Source organism: Mustela putorius, unplaced genomic scaffold, assembly GCF_011764305.1.
Source record: "Mustela putorius furo isolate JIRA1106 unplaced genomic scaffold, ASM1176430v1.1 tig00537275_pilon_pilon_pilon, whole genome shotgun sequence".
Lineage (NCBI taxonomy): Eukaryota > Metazoa > Chordata > Mammalia > Carnivora > Mustelidae > Mustela > Mustela putorius.
In genome coordinates this window covers 371,096-386,655 of record NW_025422413.1, presented here as the reverse complement: position 1 = coordinate 386,655, position 15,560 = coordinate 371,096, and the positions used below count along the sequence as shown (strand labels likewise).

Sequence of the window (15,560 nt, the reverse complement as noted above, 5' to 3'; positions counted from 1 at the left end):
CTTTTAATAAGTGCTAGAAATAAGCTTTATTGCACCTACCTGTGAATGGTGCAATATTAAATGAATTTTGAAACTCTAAAACTCCCAACTACCTATCCGGGGGGATCAGTTTCCCTCTTTACTGGTACCACAGTGCCGGAGAGGGTCTTTGAAATTCCTAGAGCTTCTGTGATAGTTCTCTGCTCGCCTTCCTATACTGCTGTGAGATACGTCTTATGCTTTATTTCAGGCTTCTTTGCTACTTTCTGTGTTTTTCTCTTTCAGTTTGGTATGTGCACAACTTCTGTTGTCTGTTTCCTCTGTTCTTTAGAAGAAGGTTGAACATGCAGTTTTGGGAGGGTTATTAATAGTTTCCAGCAAAATATTCTCATGAGCAAGAAGGAAGAGTAGAAAATTTAAACAGTAGAAAAGAAAGACTTTGCTGAAATGAGAAGTAAGCAAGTAACTACAGCAGCCTCCACAAACAAATCTGTAGCATAAATGGATCCCTAACTTTGGAGAAATCTTCAAGGGAATATACCCAGAAACTATAGGAAAGCTTCACTGGGTGATTTCCTAGACATTTCTCAATGCCATGACAAAGAGATATCGCATAATAAGTAACCACCATTTTCTAAATAAAAGATATAGTACTTACTCATCATAAGGGGCACCTGGGTGGCTCAGTGGGTTAAGCCTCTGCCTTCAGCTCAGGTCATGGTCTCAGGGTCCTGGGATCAAGTCCCGAATCGAGCTCTCTGCTCAGCAGGGAGCCTGCTTTCCCCTCTCTCTGTCTGCCTCTCTGCCTACCTGTGATCTCTCTCTCTCTGTGTCAAATAAATAAATAAAATCTTTTAAAAAAAAATACTTTATGTAGGGGCACCTGGGTGGCTCAGTGGTTTAGGCCTCTGCCTTCAGCTCAGGTCATGATCCCAGGGTCTTGGAATGGAGCCCCATGTCAGGCTCCCTGCTCAGTGGGAAACCTGCTGCTCCCTCTCCCTCTGCTCCTCAACCCCCCCCCCCCATATAGCTTGCTCTTGCTCTCTCTCAAATAAATAAATAAAACATTTTTTAAAAATCCACAATATACCACAGCACTTGCAGGATTTTTTTTTTAAGATTTTATTTATTTGAGACAAGGAGAGACAGAGATGACAGAGATAGCGAGAGAGAGTATGAGCTGGGAAGAGAGGGAGAAGCAGGCTCCCTGTTGATCAGGGAGTCCGATATGGTGCTTGATCTCAAGACCCTGGGATCATGACCTGAGCTAAAGGCAGCCACTTAACTGACTGAGCCACCCAGGTGCCCCAAACAAATAATAACTTAAAAAAAAAACAAAAACAAAACAACAACAACAACAAAAAAAAAACCTTGACTCATTGACCCTCTATTAGAATGGCCTGTGCTGCCATATCTTCCACTGAGAAATCAGACTCAGAGGTACATGGACTCACCACAGCACCATGTAGAGCAAACTGTCATTTTGACTTAATCCAAGGAACCCAGACGCAAGAACTATCTAAGTTTTCACATATTTCATAAAGACCCTCTTTGGTTCTGATTCACCATTTCAATTAGCCAGTATATGACAAAGAGAATGACCAAGGCCTTTGTCAGCAAAGGTAACTTCCTTCCTTTCTTAGGGTGAGACAGAAGAAAAACAAAAAGAGCAACTTTGGGATTTAAGTATTAAATATTTTTGAAACATTCTAATTTCTGTAATACTGTAAGGAAGAATAGAAAATGGAACCCAAGACTAATCTATGCCTTAAAGTGTCACTGGACAGAACATGGTAGGAGCCATTGCCAAGCCCACCTCCTCAGCCTCAGTTAATATCAATGCCAGGGCTGAACCATGGGGGACATTTAATGGTGAGATTAGTTAGGGAGAAGAGAGCTGCTTCACAAACCCAGGGGAGGAGTGTCAGAAGGGAGAGTTGTGCTGAGGTCCAATTACATGACAACTCAGAAGGACACTGGATATGAAACCAGGGATGACTTTCGCTGTGACAAGTTCGATTGAGTCAAGAGAATGGAAACCAAGTTGAAAAGTACTTGTGAGATGAGAAAGTAGTGATTGTAGAAAACTCTGTGAAGAAGTTGGCAATGAGGGGCATCTGGGTGGCTCAGTTGGGTAAGCACCTGCTTTCATCTCAGGTCATGATCCTGGAGTACTGGGACTGAGTCCTGCATCAGGCTCCCTGCTCAGTGGGAAGTCTGCTTCTCCCTCTCCCCTCACCTCACTTGCGCTTTTACTCTCTCTCACTCTCTCTCACTCTCACTGTCTCTCTCTCTGGAAAAAAAAAAGAAGAAGAAGAAGAAGTTGGCAATGAAACCAAGCAGAGGAAAGGGGGGATAACTGATGGAGTGTGTGACCTTAGAGAAGCATTTTGTGCAAGGTTGAGACTCATACACATTTATAGGCAGGGAGAAAGAAAATCTAGAAGAGAGAGAGTAGAAAAATTAGAAATTAAATCCCAGGAAAGGAGGGGAAAAGAGAAAGGTCATTAGCAAAGATGAAAAGAATTGGCTTTAGAAGGAAATGAAGGCTTTCTTTTCCTCTAAGATAGGAGGGAGAATAAGATGGGTAAACATATGGTTACTTTGGAAGCAGACAAGAGTGAAACTAAGGCATGAAGGTCCCTCATGGCTTCTTTTCTGAATAAGCTAGGAAGCCATCTCTCTCTAAGAGCAAGCATGGCTATTGGCGATGAAATAGAAATAAAGTGAGTTTACATAGGGATGTTATGGACACTGCCCCCCCCCACCCTGCCTCGGCCCTGGAGCAAAGCTTAAAGAAGAAAGAAAAAGCTTATGTATGTAAGCTTCTTTCTCCCCTCATTACATCTCCTCGTAAAATGGCACTTTAAAAGAAAGAAAAAAAGAGCTATTCAGGCCGGGGAAGAAATAATGCTAATTGGCACCACTTTTGCCTGAAAGAGAAACCACAGCTAATTGAGACCATCTGAACATGGACATGGTCATCTCAGTTTCACAGGGGACTAAAAGTAACATCAGTCCAAAGCAAGGTGAATGTTTACCTTCACTCTTGGACTCTTCCAGTCCCAAGTGTTGAGAAACCTTGTCATAACCTTACTTCGGGTGTCAATGTCAATGGCAGCTTGCTAGGCAGGCTCCTGCCCCGAGTGCTGCATTTAAATCCCCTTCAAGGCTCTAATTTCCAGTTTCTGCCAAGGAAAAAGGAAGACGATGCCAAACTACATTGAAAGCCAAATGAAACAAACACGTCTCAGGTAACATACACTGCTTTCTGGCTGCTTCCTACAAAGCTCAGAAAACAGGAAGTGCTAAACTAGGGTTTTAGTAGAAATGGGACATTATTCAGGTTACCACGTAGACACTGACCCAATATGTATACAATCCTTTATAAAATATTATACCTAAAATGTGTGCTATCCCAAAAGGTTTGAGTATGCACATGTTATCACAGAACACTAATTATGTTTCCAAAAGGGAAGCCAAACTGCCCCAGGTGAAAAGTGATGAGGTCTGGATATGCAGGTGAGCAATACCGATTTTACAGCCAAGAAGTAATACACTTAGTTACAATCCGGACAATTATTCTTTTCTAGAAAATAGAGTGGGCGAGGGGAGAATATTTATTAACTCTTGCATAAGTACATAACCTGATACAGAGCAAGATTTAAAGAAACTCAAACATCCAGGTATATTTGGATACTCTGAACTAGAATTCAAGTTTAGTTCTGACTTTAAGAAGGACTCACTGAGCCTTTTCTTAAGATCAGAAATTGCCCAAGACATGGGCAAATGTCTGTTATGTATATTACATATATGCAACAATCTTGCTGGACAAGAAAGCTTATTGCTCTATCAGCCCTCTAATTGTTCTTTATTCTAATTAGTAGAACTTTATCTGTATCGAAGTCTTAATTATTCAAGGACTCTAAAATCCCTGAATCTTCTTTTCTAGGAGAAAGTTACTTTTTTTCCCCTCTGCTTGAAAACCCTAAGTGTTCTCTTCCTTATGTCTAGCAGAACAAAGTAGGGAACAAGAACAAAACCCATAGCATACACTACATTTTCCTTTGTCTTTCCTTTGTTTTATCATAAAAGAGTTGCCCTGGCAACTAAGTTACTAACCTCCTAGGAATGCATTCCTTCTTTATTTTCAAATTTATGCTGCATCAAATATTTCTTTGCTTAACCTTGAGACTCTTACTCCTAAGAGACTTCTTTTTTCTTTTCCAGTTTTATGGAGATAACAATTGATATACAATACTGTAGAACTTTAAGGCATACAGCATTATAATTTGACTGACATAGATCATGAAATGATTAAGAGACTTCTTAAATGGGCCAAGCTTTTTTCCTGAAAATTTTAAGATCAAACAATATCCAAAAAATGTTTTTAGCTCAGCTATCCAATGACTTCTTAAATTATATTTTTGGAAAAAATAATTTAAGCTACTTTGTTATCCATTCCATTATTTTCCCTGCATTAGATTTGTTGACTATGCCCATTTTCACACATGAGTACATTAAAACAATTTTATTCTTCTCAAAATGCATTTATTTGAGATAAATTTCTTATTTCCAATCATTATTTTAAGTCCCTACCTCATAAGTTATTTGTGAAAACTAGGATTCATATAAATTAATTACATTTAACATAAAGCCCTTAAGGAAGTGACCATAAGTAAACAAGCACTAAAAAATGTTAACTGCTCTTACTATCATTTCAAGAGTGATTAAGAAAATATTGATTATCTGTTGTGATGGTTGGTCTGTATTTTCTGCCTAAGAAATCTATGAGTGTGTGTGTGTGTGTGCGTGCATGTGTGTGTGTGTGTATGTGTGTGCTTCCTGAGAAGTCATTTGAAAGTTAAAAATGTACTCCTGTTTAAAACTGAACAGGGATGATCCCAGGGTCCCAGGATGGAGCACCACATCGGGGTCCCTGCTTGGCAGGGAGCCTGCTTCTTCCTCTCTTCCCCATTCCTGCTTGCTTGTCTCTCTCACTCGTGCTCTCTGTCATTATCTTTGTCTGTCTCTCAAATAAATAAATAAAATCTTAAAAAAAAAAAAACTGAGGAGGGATTGTGGTGACCTAAAATCTCCTTATCAAAATTTCAGACGTATGTATGTATATGGGATAGAACAAACCTCAAGGCTAAACACGAGACATAAACTGTACAGGGACTTCATGTTTATGAGTGTCTCCTAAACAGATTTCTCAAACTCTAGATTATCAGTTTCTGCTGATACTTCATCCAACAAAATATTGTTGAGATCATATTATTCATGAACTCGCCTCCAGTAAAACTGTGTGAGTCACAGTCTGCTTTCTTGGTAATAGTTGCAAAATGCAGCACTTTATAAAAATTGTAAAATCCTGTAACATTTTACCACACCGTGCTGATTATACAGTCTTGAGATTCAGGTCTTGGAAATGAAAGCTTTCATCAGTGGGGATGGCATGGTATTCAGTCAAACTATGGGCCAACTCCAGGAGCACACCGTGAAGAAACCAAGCAGCTTCAGAAGCCCAGGCCAGGTCTGTGGTCTGTCACTCTAATAGTGGGGATTTTTTCCCCGGTGAGGGTCTACTCAGTACATGCCAAGTGTTTGAAAAGAAACCAACTAAAGACTTCATGTAAATTTTAAAAGATTCAGTTCTTGAGAGAAAAATATGAAATAACCCTCTGCAAATTAACAACACATGGTGCAGAACCTTCCTTAAAAACAAAAAATAAAATATATTTAGAAAGGCAGAGAGAGTCACAAACCATTGCAATATCTAGATTTTTTTCCTGTCCCAAGACCCCCAAGACTATTTGCTGACTTGGGATGATATGAAATTCACTGAGAAAGCATGTTGTTGATGGATATTTATTGACATGTAAAATGTTCATATTTTGGATGTACAATGTAATCCATATTTACTTATTTATTTATAAATAACTATAGAAAAATGTCTAGACGTTTCTGTGTCAAAGTATTAATACTGGTTACCTCTGGGTGGAAAGCAGACAATATTTATTCATCCTCTATAATGTGCAAGCACTTGTCATGTCATTTATCCTTGTAATAACTCTGTGCGATGCAGGAAGCCTACAGAGGGACCAGTGCAGGGGAGCAAGCACACTGTTTTACACAATTGGCATTTAGTAAATTATAGCTATTCTTTATTATTGTCTTATGATTATTTTAATATTGTTTATGATTTAGAGATTATCTTTGTTTTATGAATAAGAAGCATAGGGGAAATAGCTCAAAAGGTCCACAGAGTCAGACTGCCCTGGTCTGAATCTTTGCTGTTAGCTGGGTGACCTTGGGCAGGTCATTTAATCTCTGACATTCAGCTTCTTCACTCATTAAATGATCACAACGATAGTAAGTATAGTTACTTCATAGGGTAGTTGTGAGGATTAATAAAGTAATCCACAAAAGGTGCTTAAAATAGTACTGTCTGGAATAGAGCAGGCACTCAATAAATGCTGACTTTTATTCTTGCTTAATTAATCTTCATAATGAATCCAGGAGGGGATATAATGATTTCAGCTTTACAGATGAGAAGATTGACGCTCAGGCAGGTTGAACAGCGGAATGATGACTACTGAGGTTAAGGACATCTGAAAATATGAGGCCCTGAATGGGAGTCCGGGAGTGAGGCAAAGGACTTGGCAGTTGAATTATAAAAAGACATTAAGAGGCACCGGGGACAGTTTTTGCCAGTTTCCTTCCTACCCATGTCTGTGGTGAATAATGCATACCCGTATGCATATTTATACCTGCTGTAGGTCCTGGGGGTCCTTTCTAAAGATCACAGAGGAGCAATAGGATTGAGGAAAGGGTGTGGCCTTGGGATTGAATCCTTGCTCCCCCACGACTAGTCAAGTGACCCTACAGTCTCTACCTCTCTCTGAGCCAAAGTTTCCTTCCCTGACAAAAAGGGGCTATAATATCCACCTCATGAAGTCAGTAAAAATTAAATAAAATAAAAATAGCTATCTCGTAATGAGTGCCAGGTGTGCAAGAAGCACTATACAAGTTCCTTTACACAAACTCCACTGTAGACTCTCAAAAAATGCCGGTTTCCTTCTCTTCCTCCTTCCCTTTCCCAGGTGAATGACACATACCACATAAATAATGGCTCTTGCCTTCCTAATACTAATCAAGGAGAGATTTTTTTCATTCACTTTGTTTTTTTGTTTGTCGAGTGCAGCAGGGTAATGTGATCTGACTTGGGCTTCAACATGGTTATTCTGGCTGTTGTGTTGAAGACAGACAGGGAGGGGCCACGCGATAAGGAGAGAGAGCACCTACCACAATCGTCCAGGTGGGAAGCTACAGAGGCTGGAACCAAATGGTCAGGTTCAGAATATTTCTGATGGCAGAGCTGACTAAACTTCCTGAAGGGTTGAATGTATGGTGTGAGAGAAAAAGCACTCAAGAGTGACCTTGAAGTTCCGGGAAAGATGAAGATGTCATTAGTGGAGAAAGTTTCAGACAAAGATGTAGGGATAGAGTTTGGGACATGTCAAGTGTGACAAGGCCGTTAGACATCTCTGCTGACTCTGAACTGTGTCAATTTAGCTAATTTCTCCAGTTTCTTTCCTTGTATGGTTCTGGGTTTATTGTGCCACAAGCTTTCCTTTCTGTGTGCATGGAACAGGGGAGTCAGAATAGAAGGTTTCTTAAGATAACTTTTAATCCACAACATAATATTTTAGCTAGAGTACGCATACCTGCAGCATTGGAAAGAGAGTTTGTCCGATTTGCTACAGAACCTTTAGTCCACCGTGGCCATGGCCAGCACCCACAGCGCATCAACTCAGAGTCTTGATTCTTTCGTGATTCCTTCCTTTCAAGCTGCCCCATTCTGCTTTTAAGTCAGCACCGACTTGACTTTAAGCTCCCAATTTCTCTCTTTGCCTTGATCATCAGAACCACATCCCTCCCTTCCTGGGATCCAAGTCTTCTAGTACTCTGATTTTCCACTAGAGTCTTCAAAACCCCTAAGGGCTTCTCTAACTTGGTCCGGCAATTTAATTTCCTCCTTTTCAAAGAAAAAGAGCATCCAGAGAAGAGACGCAGAGGCCTCCATTCCTGCCCTCATCTCAGGGAAGAGAAAGAAATTCCCAGGACAGAGACGGGGGGGTGAAGAATCCCATCTCGTCACTGCAGGAATTCTTTCTGGAAAACTGGTCTTTTCAATCCACACCTTCAAAAATTATCTCAAACCTTGACTCCCCTCCCCCAACTCTTGTCCTTGAAAGTTCACTCCTATGCATCTATCTGAGATTATGGAGTTAGGCTGAAATTGTCTGCATTCACAGTTTTCTAACACACTGTTACTTAATCATTTGTATGAATGACACTGCTGGTCACATTTCTTCTTTTTAGAAGAAGTGCCACGTGAGCGGCATGCTTTGTAATCTTTTTTTCCTAATTATTTATAAACTATGCATTTTGTGTAGCCACCAGTTGTCCTTAAAGGGAAGACTGACACTTCCTGTGTTGGGCAACAGCTCGGCATGGCAATTGGTTATCTGGTTAACAAGTTTCTCTTTGACATTTAACGAACTGCAATTGTTTCACAGATCAGTATTTGCTTCTTGAGGGCAAAGGACCATATGAAGGCCAGCCTAGTGGGTCTCATTACAAAAATAAAGGCAATTTCTATGGATAAATGGAAAGTAAAAATTTGTCTTTCCTCCGTTTTTTAAAGTTTAAATGTCCGGCTTTTCTGTGGAAATACATATCTTATTCTAATATTTTTGCTGTTATCGTTTTATTTATAACTTATTTGTCATCAACTCAATGCTTTGGTTATGATTTTACCTCTTCAACACCTAAGATATTATTAAATACAGGACAGAAAGCAAGGTTTTTTAAACACACGGAACTAGATCTAAAATCAAGATATAACTTGAGTTTTCCAATAAAATTATCCTTCAGTTTATGTTCACGAAAACTCTATTTATCTAATCAGTCAGTATTTCAAAGCATACTGAAATAAAAGCATGATTCACAGGTCATCAACCTGCCTGGAGCCTCAAACACCCAGCCACTGGCCATCTGATTTGATAGAGCAGATTCTGATGGTAAAACTAAGAATCTAAAAAAAAAAAAAGAAAAAAAAAAAACACTAAGAATCTTTTTCTGTCTCCTTCCTTCCAAGGAAAGCATAGTGCAAAGTAGCCTTGCAAAAATACCTCAAATCACCTCATCCCAATGAAAGAATTGCTATTCTTATACACTCCTGGTTGTAAAAAGGACAGCATTTTTTATAGGACCCAACGTTTGCTCCTAAAACATATTCTTACTCGTTGTGTTTTTGCTCCGCATGAAAATTTCCGTGCTAGTCAGTGACTTACCAGGCTTGCATCTGGTTAGGTCCTTGGAGAGGTTCCTCTTTGCTCTGAGATTGTGTCAGAAACCTAAAGTATAAAATGCGTTCAGTGAAGCTGCCTGGCGTGAGTGACTTCGCTTATTCCAGTGGATTCCACAACAGATTGAAAATCTCAGTCCTTCTCTCTGTAAAATCTGAAAAATATTTTCTTCCTCATTCTCCTTCTCTTCTACACTTCAGGCCACGATGAAAACCACCACACAATCTTGGCTTACTTGTCAAGGAAAAGGTGTAAAATGTACACATACCAAGCAAATTAGGAATCAATTACAAAAGAATTTAAACGTTTCTTCAAATAGATGGAGCTACCCCATTAGCTCTTTGCTTGTATATATTTGTCAAAAGAATAGGCTTTTTCAATGCTGGAATGAGGTAAGTGCAGCAAGAGACATTTCTGCTAGCTGTGAGAGAGAAAAAGAGAGAGAGATTCTAAAACAATCCAAGGGTAATCAGATCCTTTGGCTCTGACAATTAAGCCGAAGTATGCTACAGGAAGTGCACTGGTTAGCTAAAGTTAGAGAAACAGTGGCCTCTTATGGAGCCCCAGATGTCACACTGATTATATACAGTGTGATAACTTGTCATTTATTTTGACAGTCATTCAAATAAAACTACAGGGTGACAGGACGACAATAGAAAAGCCATCTCAGGCCTAATTATTTTATTTTTGCAAGTAAGGCCATAAAGTTCCTGTTCTGCGACCATCCCCTTCCTTCCCAGCAGTGTTTAATTGCCTCTCGTGAGACATTTTTAAAGGAGCAAATATACTCTCCTGAGGTCTAACTTTTAAAAAATTACCATTGACATGCGAATTTTTGTTTTCTTAAGGTTTCTGGCATCATCTACGGTGATATCATAAGCAAACAGTCTTACAGTATTTAACTTGACAACCTATATAGACAAATATCATACAACTGGGGAAAAATGTCCAACTCTGCATGAAGCAGTTTTGTCCACTTGGCAGCATAAAATGCAGGCAAAATTCACAAACACTGGGAGATGGCAAGTGGTAGTGGGAAAGTTGTTCCACGTTTGCTACGCTTGTTTCTTTTCTTTTATGCCGTTTTTACAAATGTGAGCACGTGAGCACAGCCAAGAAAATTAGCATAGCTGAGTCTACCCGAAGTCTAGTAAGAAGCTGATCCTAAAGAAAAACCAGACAGACAGGTTGTACCCTGAATCTTTTCAGATTTGGTGTTTTGGGGGTTCAGGGACCTTTGTATTTAGAGAACTCTGACCTCTTCCTGCAGACCTTAGTGTGCTTTGCCTCTTACGTGGCAGAGAGACATCCAGAACAGACAGCGATGGGAAACACAGCAAGGCCAATAGAAACGTAGGAAGGAGAAAAAACTATTTGAGAAGAGTTCCCTGATCTAGCATATATTTAGTGAAAACAATACCACAAAGGTAAATGTGAAGTAAATTCCTAGATAAACCGAAGGATGGCTCCAAGTGTCAGGAGCTTACCTGCCAGAAATTTCTCTGCCTACCACAGATAATTCCATGGGTTGACTGAAGCGATAGTACCAGGTCATGTGAAATAACCTGGTAACATTTCATATTGCTTCAGATAAATAGCCCTCTCCTGTCATGTTATCTGTTTACTGAGCATGAAGCTAGGAACTCTCACGGATTCCTACCAATATCAAGATTCTAAGAATTATTCTACTGGTCTTCAATTATGTTCCTCGAGGGCACATTTGTGGTCTTATTTCCTAGAAGTATTTTGTTTAGTTATACAAATGCGTATTAAAAACTCTTAACACGTGTTCTATAACACACAAGACAGTCAATTTCCACTTGTGTCTGAATGCACAGTCAATAAAAACATTTTGCAGTCCTAGTGGAAAACCAAGAGGAGTCCTGGCCAAGGTCTCCTTCAGGTTGGCAAACATAATGAAATACTTTGCATGATGAAGCATTGTTTGCAATTGTGAAATAACTTGTTCTTTTCTACTTCTGGAGCTGTATTTATCTGGTTTTGTATTTATCTGAGCTGTAAGCATTTTCCAAAAATCAAACTACCTTACAGAGAGAGATTCTGATATTCTTTCTTTAAAGGCACACATCTTTGCTCTGTGAGTGGAGTACTAGAATCTTTTTCAGCTCTATTCCCAGTTTCCCATGAAGGTCACGTCTCTATCTCTGGCCCTCCTTCAAAGCTATTCCACTCCACTGATATTTTCCAAGTCTGATAGAGAAGGATGTACCTATTCTATACATAGATAGATAGATATAGATTTTATTTATTTATTTACTTGTCAGAGAGAGAGATCAAGAGATCAAGCACAAGCAGGGAGAACAGCAGGCAGAGGCAGAAGCAGGCACCATGCTGAGCAAGGAGACGGATATGGGACTGGATCCCAGGACCTTGGGATCATGACTAATCATCTGCTTAAAGCAGACGATTAACCCACTGAACCAGCCAGGTGTCCCTATATTTTATTTTTAAACAGAAGGGACACAACACATTTAAAGATTTTAAGCAGTAGTGGCAGATCTCATTTTTTTCTTTTTTCCTAAATATTTTTTCTTATTAGAAAAGAAAAAGCTTCATTATACAAAATTTGGAAATTTCAGAAAAGTACAAAGTACAAAAGTGATTATACAAATCAGCCACATTACCATTAGCCAAATATAATCACTCTTAATGTTTCCTTTCAGTCCTTTTTTCTATTAAATACTTACTTTTTTAAAAGATTTTATTTATTTATTTGACAGACAGAGATCACAAGTAGGCAAAGAGGCAGGCAGAGAAAGAGGAGGAAGCAGGCTCCCCGCTGAGCAGAGAGCCTGATGCGGAGCTCTGGGATCATGACCTGAGCCACCCAGGCGCCCCAAATACTTATTTTTTAATAATATTCAGATAGTATTGTGTTCTGTTTTCTCTACCTACCTTTATATTTGAAATAGTTTTATCCTCATGTTGGACAAATGTGATTTTAATTTCCACATAACCATCATAGTTTATTTACTTCTTCCTCCATTGTAGAACATGTAGATATTTCCCAATTTTTCATTATTTTCAGTAATATTATTGAGAGTATCTTTCTCGACATTTAAGAATTGCCTCTCATCATTAAAGCAGCTGATTAATCCAATAGTTCTACACACACATAAGTTTCAGTCACCTGTGAGGTAGGGGTTGCTGTCACCTTTGGCCATCACATTGTCTTCAGATAGATCCTGTGACTTGTCTGAGGCCACGAAACTAGTTATTTGAAATTTGGAATTCTTCCATTTTTTTCACTTTCTCCATCTCTCATGTTCAATAAGCACTATGTCATCTTTTTGAACTCTCTCTTTTTAACCCCTTTATTTTCATTTTACACGAACTCTTTCTACCCCATTCCAGGCCCTTCCTTGTAGCCACACCACGAAGCCCCCCAGATGGCCTTCCCACCTCTGGGACCTCCTCGTTTTAATCCTCCCTGTACACCCGCACACTGTTATATGGATCTTCCCTTATGCCACGATCCAGCTCACTGACTTCTAGGGAAACCCTACATATAACATAAACTCCTGGCCTGGCTCTCAAAGCACCATTTTCGTAAAGCCCCATCAATCTGACTTCACCCACTCCCCTCTGTTTTTTTCACTATCGCCTTCTTGGCTTCTTGTCTTCTCCTTACAGTATTTATCCCATTCAAAATACTCTCATTTCCTTTCCATTTCTTCAAATTTTATTCAATCCTCCAACACCCAATTCAAGTCTCATTTACTCCATGAAATAACACAAGCTTCCCATTGGATTTGACGAACTTGCCTTCCCACTGGATTTTAGGTTGGCCAACTTGCGTTCAAAACTCTGCTTTGCTGCTTTTGCTGGGAGAATTGGGAAATATAATTAACTCCTATGAGCCTATTTCTACATATGGAAATGTGAACAATTATACTAATATCTGCCTTCTATCAACCTCCCAGGATCCTAAGAAAGATTGAATGTGTGTTACAAAGATTTGGTAAGCTGCTGAGTGTTATACAGATAAGAGAAGGTATTGTGCATACTTTAAAACTGTTCAGTATCCAAGTCTCTAACCCATAATATAGCACTGAATTACATTCTGTCCTATAATACTCTCTCATTGTTTAATTTTGTTAATCATTTCTTCCTCAGCTTGGCCATAAAGTCTCTGAATGAATACAATATATTACTTCTATAATCCCCATAGCCTAAAACTGCATGTTGTCTTAATGACTGCTAGTCTAACAGACATGGGTTATAGCTGGTCATGTCTGGCTATGGGTCACTTCAGGATTTAGATATAAATTAAAGAGCCCCAGCTTTCTGTAAGTCTTCTGGAGTAGGATAGTCTTATACTTTGGGGAGTTCTAGAAGACTGGGAGCAAGGTTAGCATACACCTTTGTGAAGTCTATGAAAATGTACTCTTAATTTGGACCCTGCCTTTCACAGATATTCACCAAATTTTTGCAGCAACTTTTAAGTAAATGTAAAATACACAGTCTGAAATCAGAGAGCAGAAACAAGTATGTACTATAGACATCCAGGAACAATAGCTAGACCCTCGGACATCTTTAACAGAAATCTTGGGTTACCTAATCATGGTACATTATTAAAGATGGTCTGCTGATGATCTGCTATGAACGAATGATGTCCTCACATGGTACCTGAATATCAACAGGTCCATAAGTGAACCCATTGTTTCCATGGCCATCACCCAACTCACCTGCTCTCCTTCTTTCCCATTCTATTTAAAGGCAACATGAAATACCAAAATAAAAACCATTGCTCAAATCTTTTTTTCCTCACCTCCCACTGTCCCACACCATTGTAAAAAATTCTCTCAAATCTTTTCTGCAACCTCTCTTTCAGTCTTCAGTTGAGCCCTTATCATCTCTTGCCTAAATCATTTTAACAGCCATCTAAATAAACTTCGAATAATTTGCCTAGTTTCCAGCTCTTCCTTGTCCAATCTGTCCTTTTATACTGTCACCATTTTGGTCACATCTTTGACATCTTTGTTGGACATTTTTCCTAGATTGCCTTCTAGAGCTTCTACTACAAAAACTTTCTCACCCTTCTGTTTCCCTGGAATTTTCCAGTTCCTCCTTTGCCTCACGCCATACCTTGCACGTCTATGGTTGTACTTACCACACTTTCTTATGCTTGTCTCCCTGGAGTAAATGGTAAACTTCTGGAAGCTGAGCTATCTCATTCATTCCTGCACTACAGTGCACTGAACAGTGCCAGGCACATGGTAAGTGCCCATAAAATTTTGCTGAAAAAAAAGTTTCCAAGACTAAGTACCTCTCCCAGATCCTCTTTTTATATTAGTACAGCCAGTCCCAAAATAAAACTTGTGCTGTGTAAGGTTTCTTTAAAAAGCACACCCTGCATCTTAACAGGAAGTTACAGATTAATAAACAGCTGACTGAACAAACGAAATAGCATCCAGTGAATCACCAGTGGACTGTCAGTTGCTGCTAACCAGATGCAGGGGAGAGAGAGGAAAGATGAAGACGAAACATCATTCCTCAAGGATGCAAGGTTGTGTAAGATGTTCCAAGGCTCCGGGTAACAAAGTGTAACATATTTTCCTATACCCTGGTGGTCATTCAGACACAGAAAAAAGACCATAACAAAAGTGAATTTGGAGCTGTGTGAATACAGAAACTGGATAAATACCAAAGCTGTGGCCACAGAATGTCCACCACACCCTACCTCATCCAATGTGGTGGATCTTGCCTGTGGTGTGTACTCAGTTTTTTAGTTACTGTTCCTGAGAATGTAATGCATATACAGACAATATTTGGTTTGGGGTAAGCACTGACTGCCCTGCAATAGAACTAAGAGAGCTGGGCTAGTTTCACAGTTCTAAAACTTAAAGAGGTCCACTACCCTTCTGCATCACAGAGCTGAAGGCCTAAAAAAACAGCCCTGGGCACAGGCTACATGGACCAGGCGTACCATCTGGAGCTTTTTCTCTCGGAAAAAAATGCTAAACCCCAGCATCTTGGAAGGTGAGTTCCTATTGAAACTCCCAATGACAGCCTTTACTTGGGAAGATGGCCAAAGGAAGCGAGGGGATGACTGGTGGGTGACAATATTCAAAGGGATCATGGTCAGACCATATAAAAATAGAACACTGACCCACGATCTCTGCACCAGCCAGACCAAAAAGGTCAAGATTTGATTAATAAAAGCAAGCTCTCTTAATGTTT

At 39.5% G+C, this 15,560-nt stretch overlaps 1 long non-coding RNA gene across 2 annotated transcripts in view; it reads right to left on the bottom strand.

The window, feature by feature from the left end:
* The window catches only part of LOC123390187, a 70,609-nt gene extending 55,971 nt beyond the window's left edge, over window positions 1-14,638 (bottom strand). Inside the window, exons 1-3 of one of the 2 annotated variants that reach the window (XR_006604848.1) lie at window positions 14,491-14,638; window positions 9,342-9,404; window positions 3,027-3,167 (exon numbers count right to left, since the gene is read on the bottom strand). This is a non-coding gene — a long non-coding RNA (uncharacterized LOC123390187). Of the gene's footprint in view, window positions 1-3,026; window positions 3,168-9,341; window positions 9,405-14,490 lie in introns of those variants that run through there. The other variant, XR_006604849.1, reaches the window with a different exon arrangement.
* Window positions 14,639-15,560: the final 922 nt, after the last annotated feature.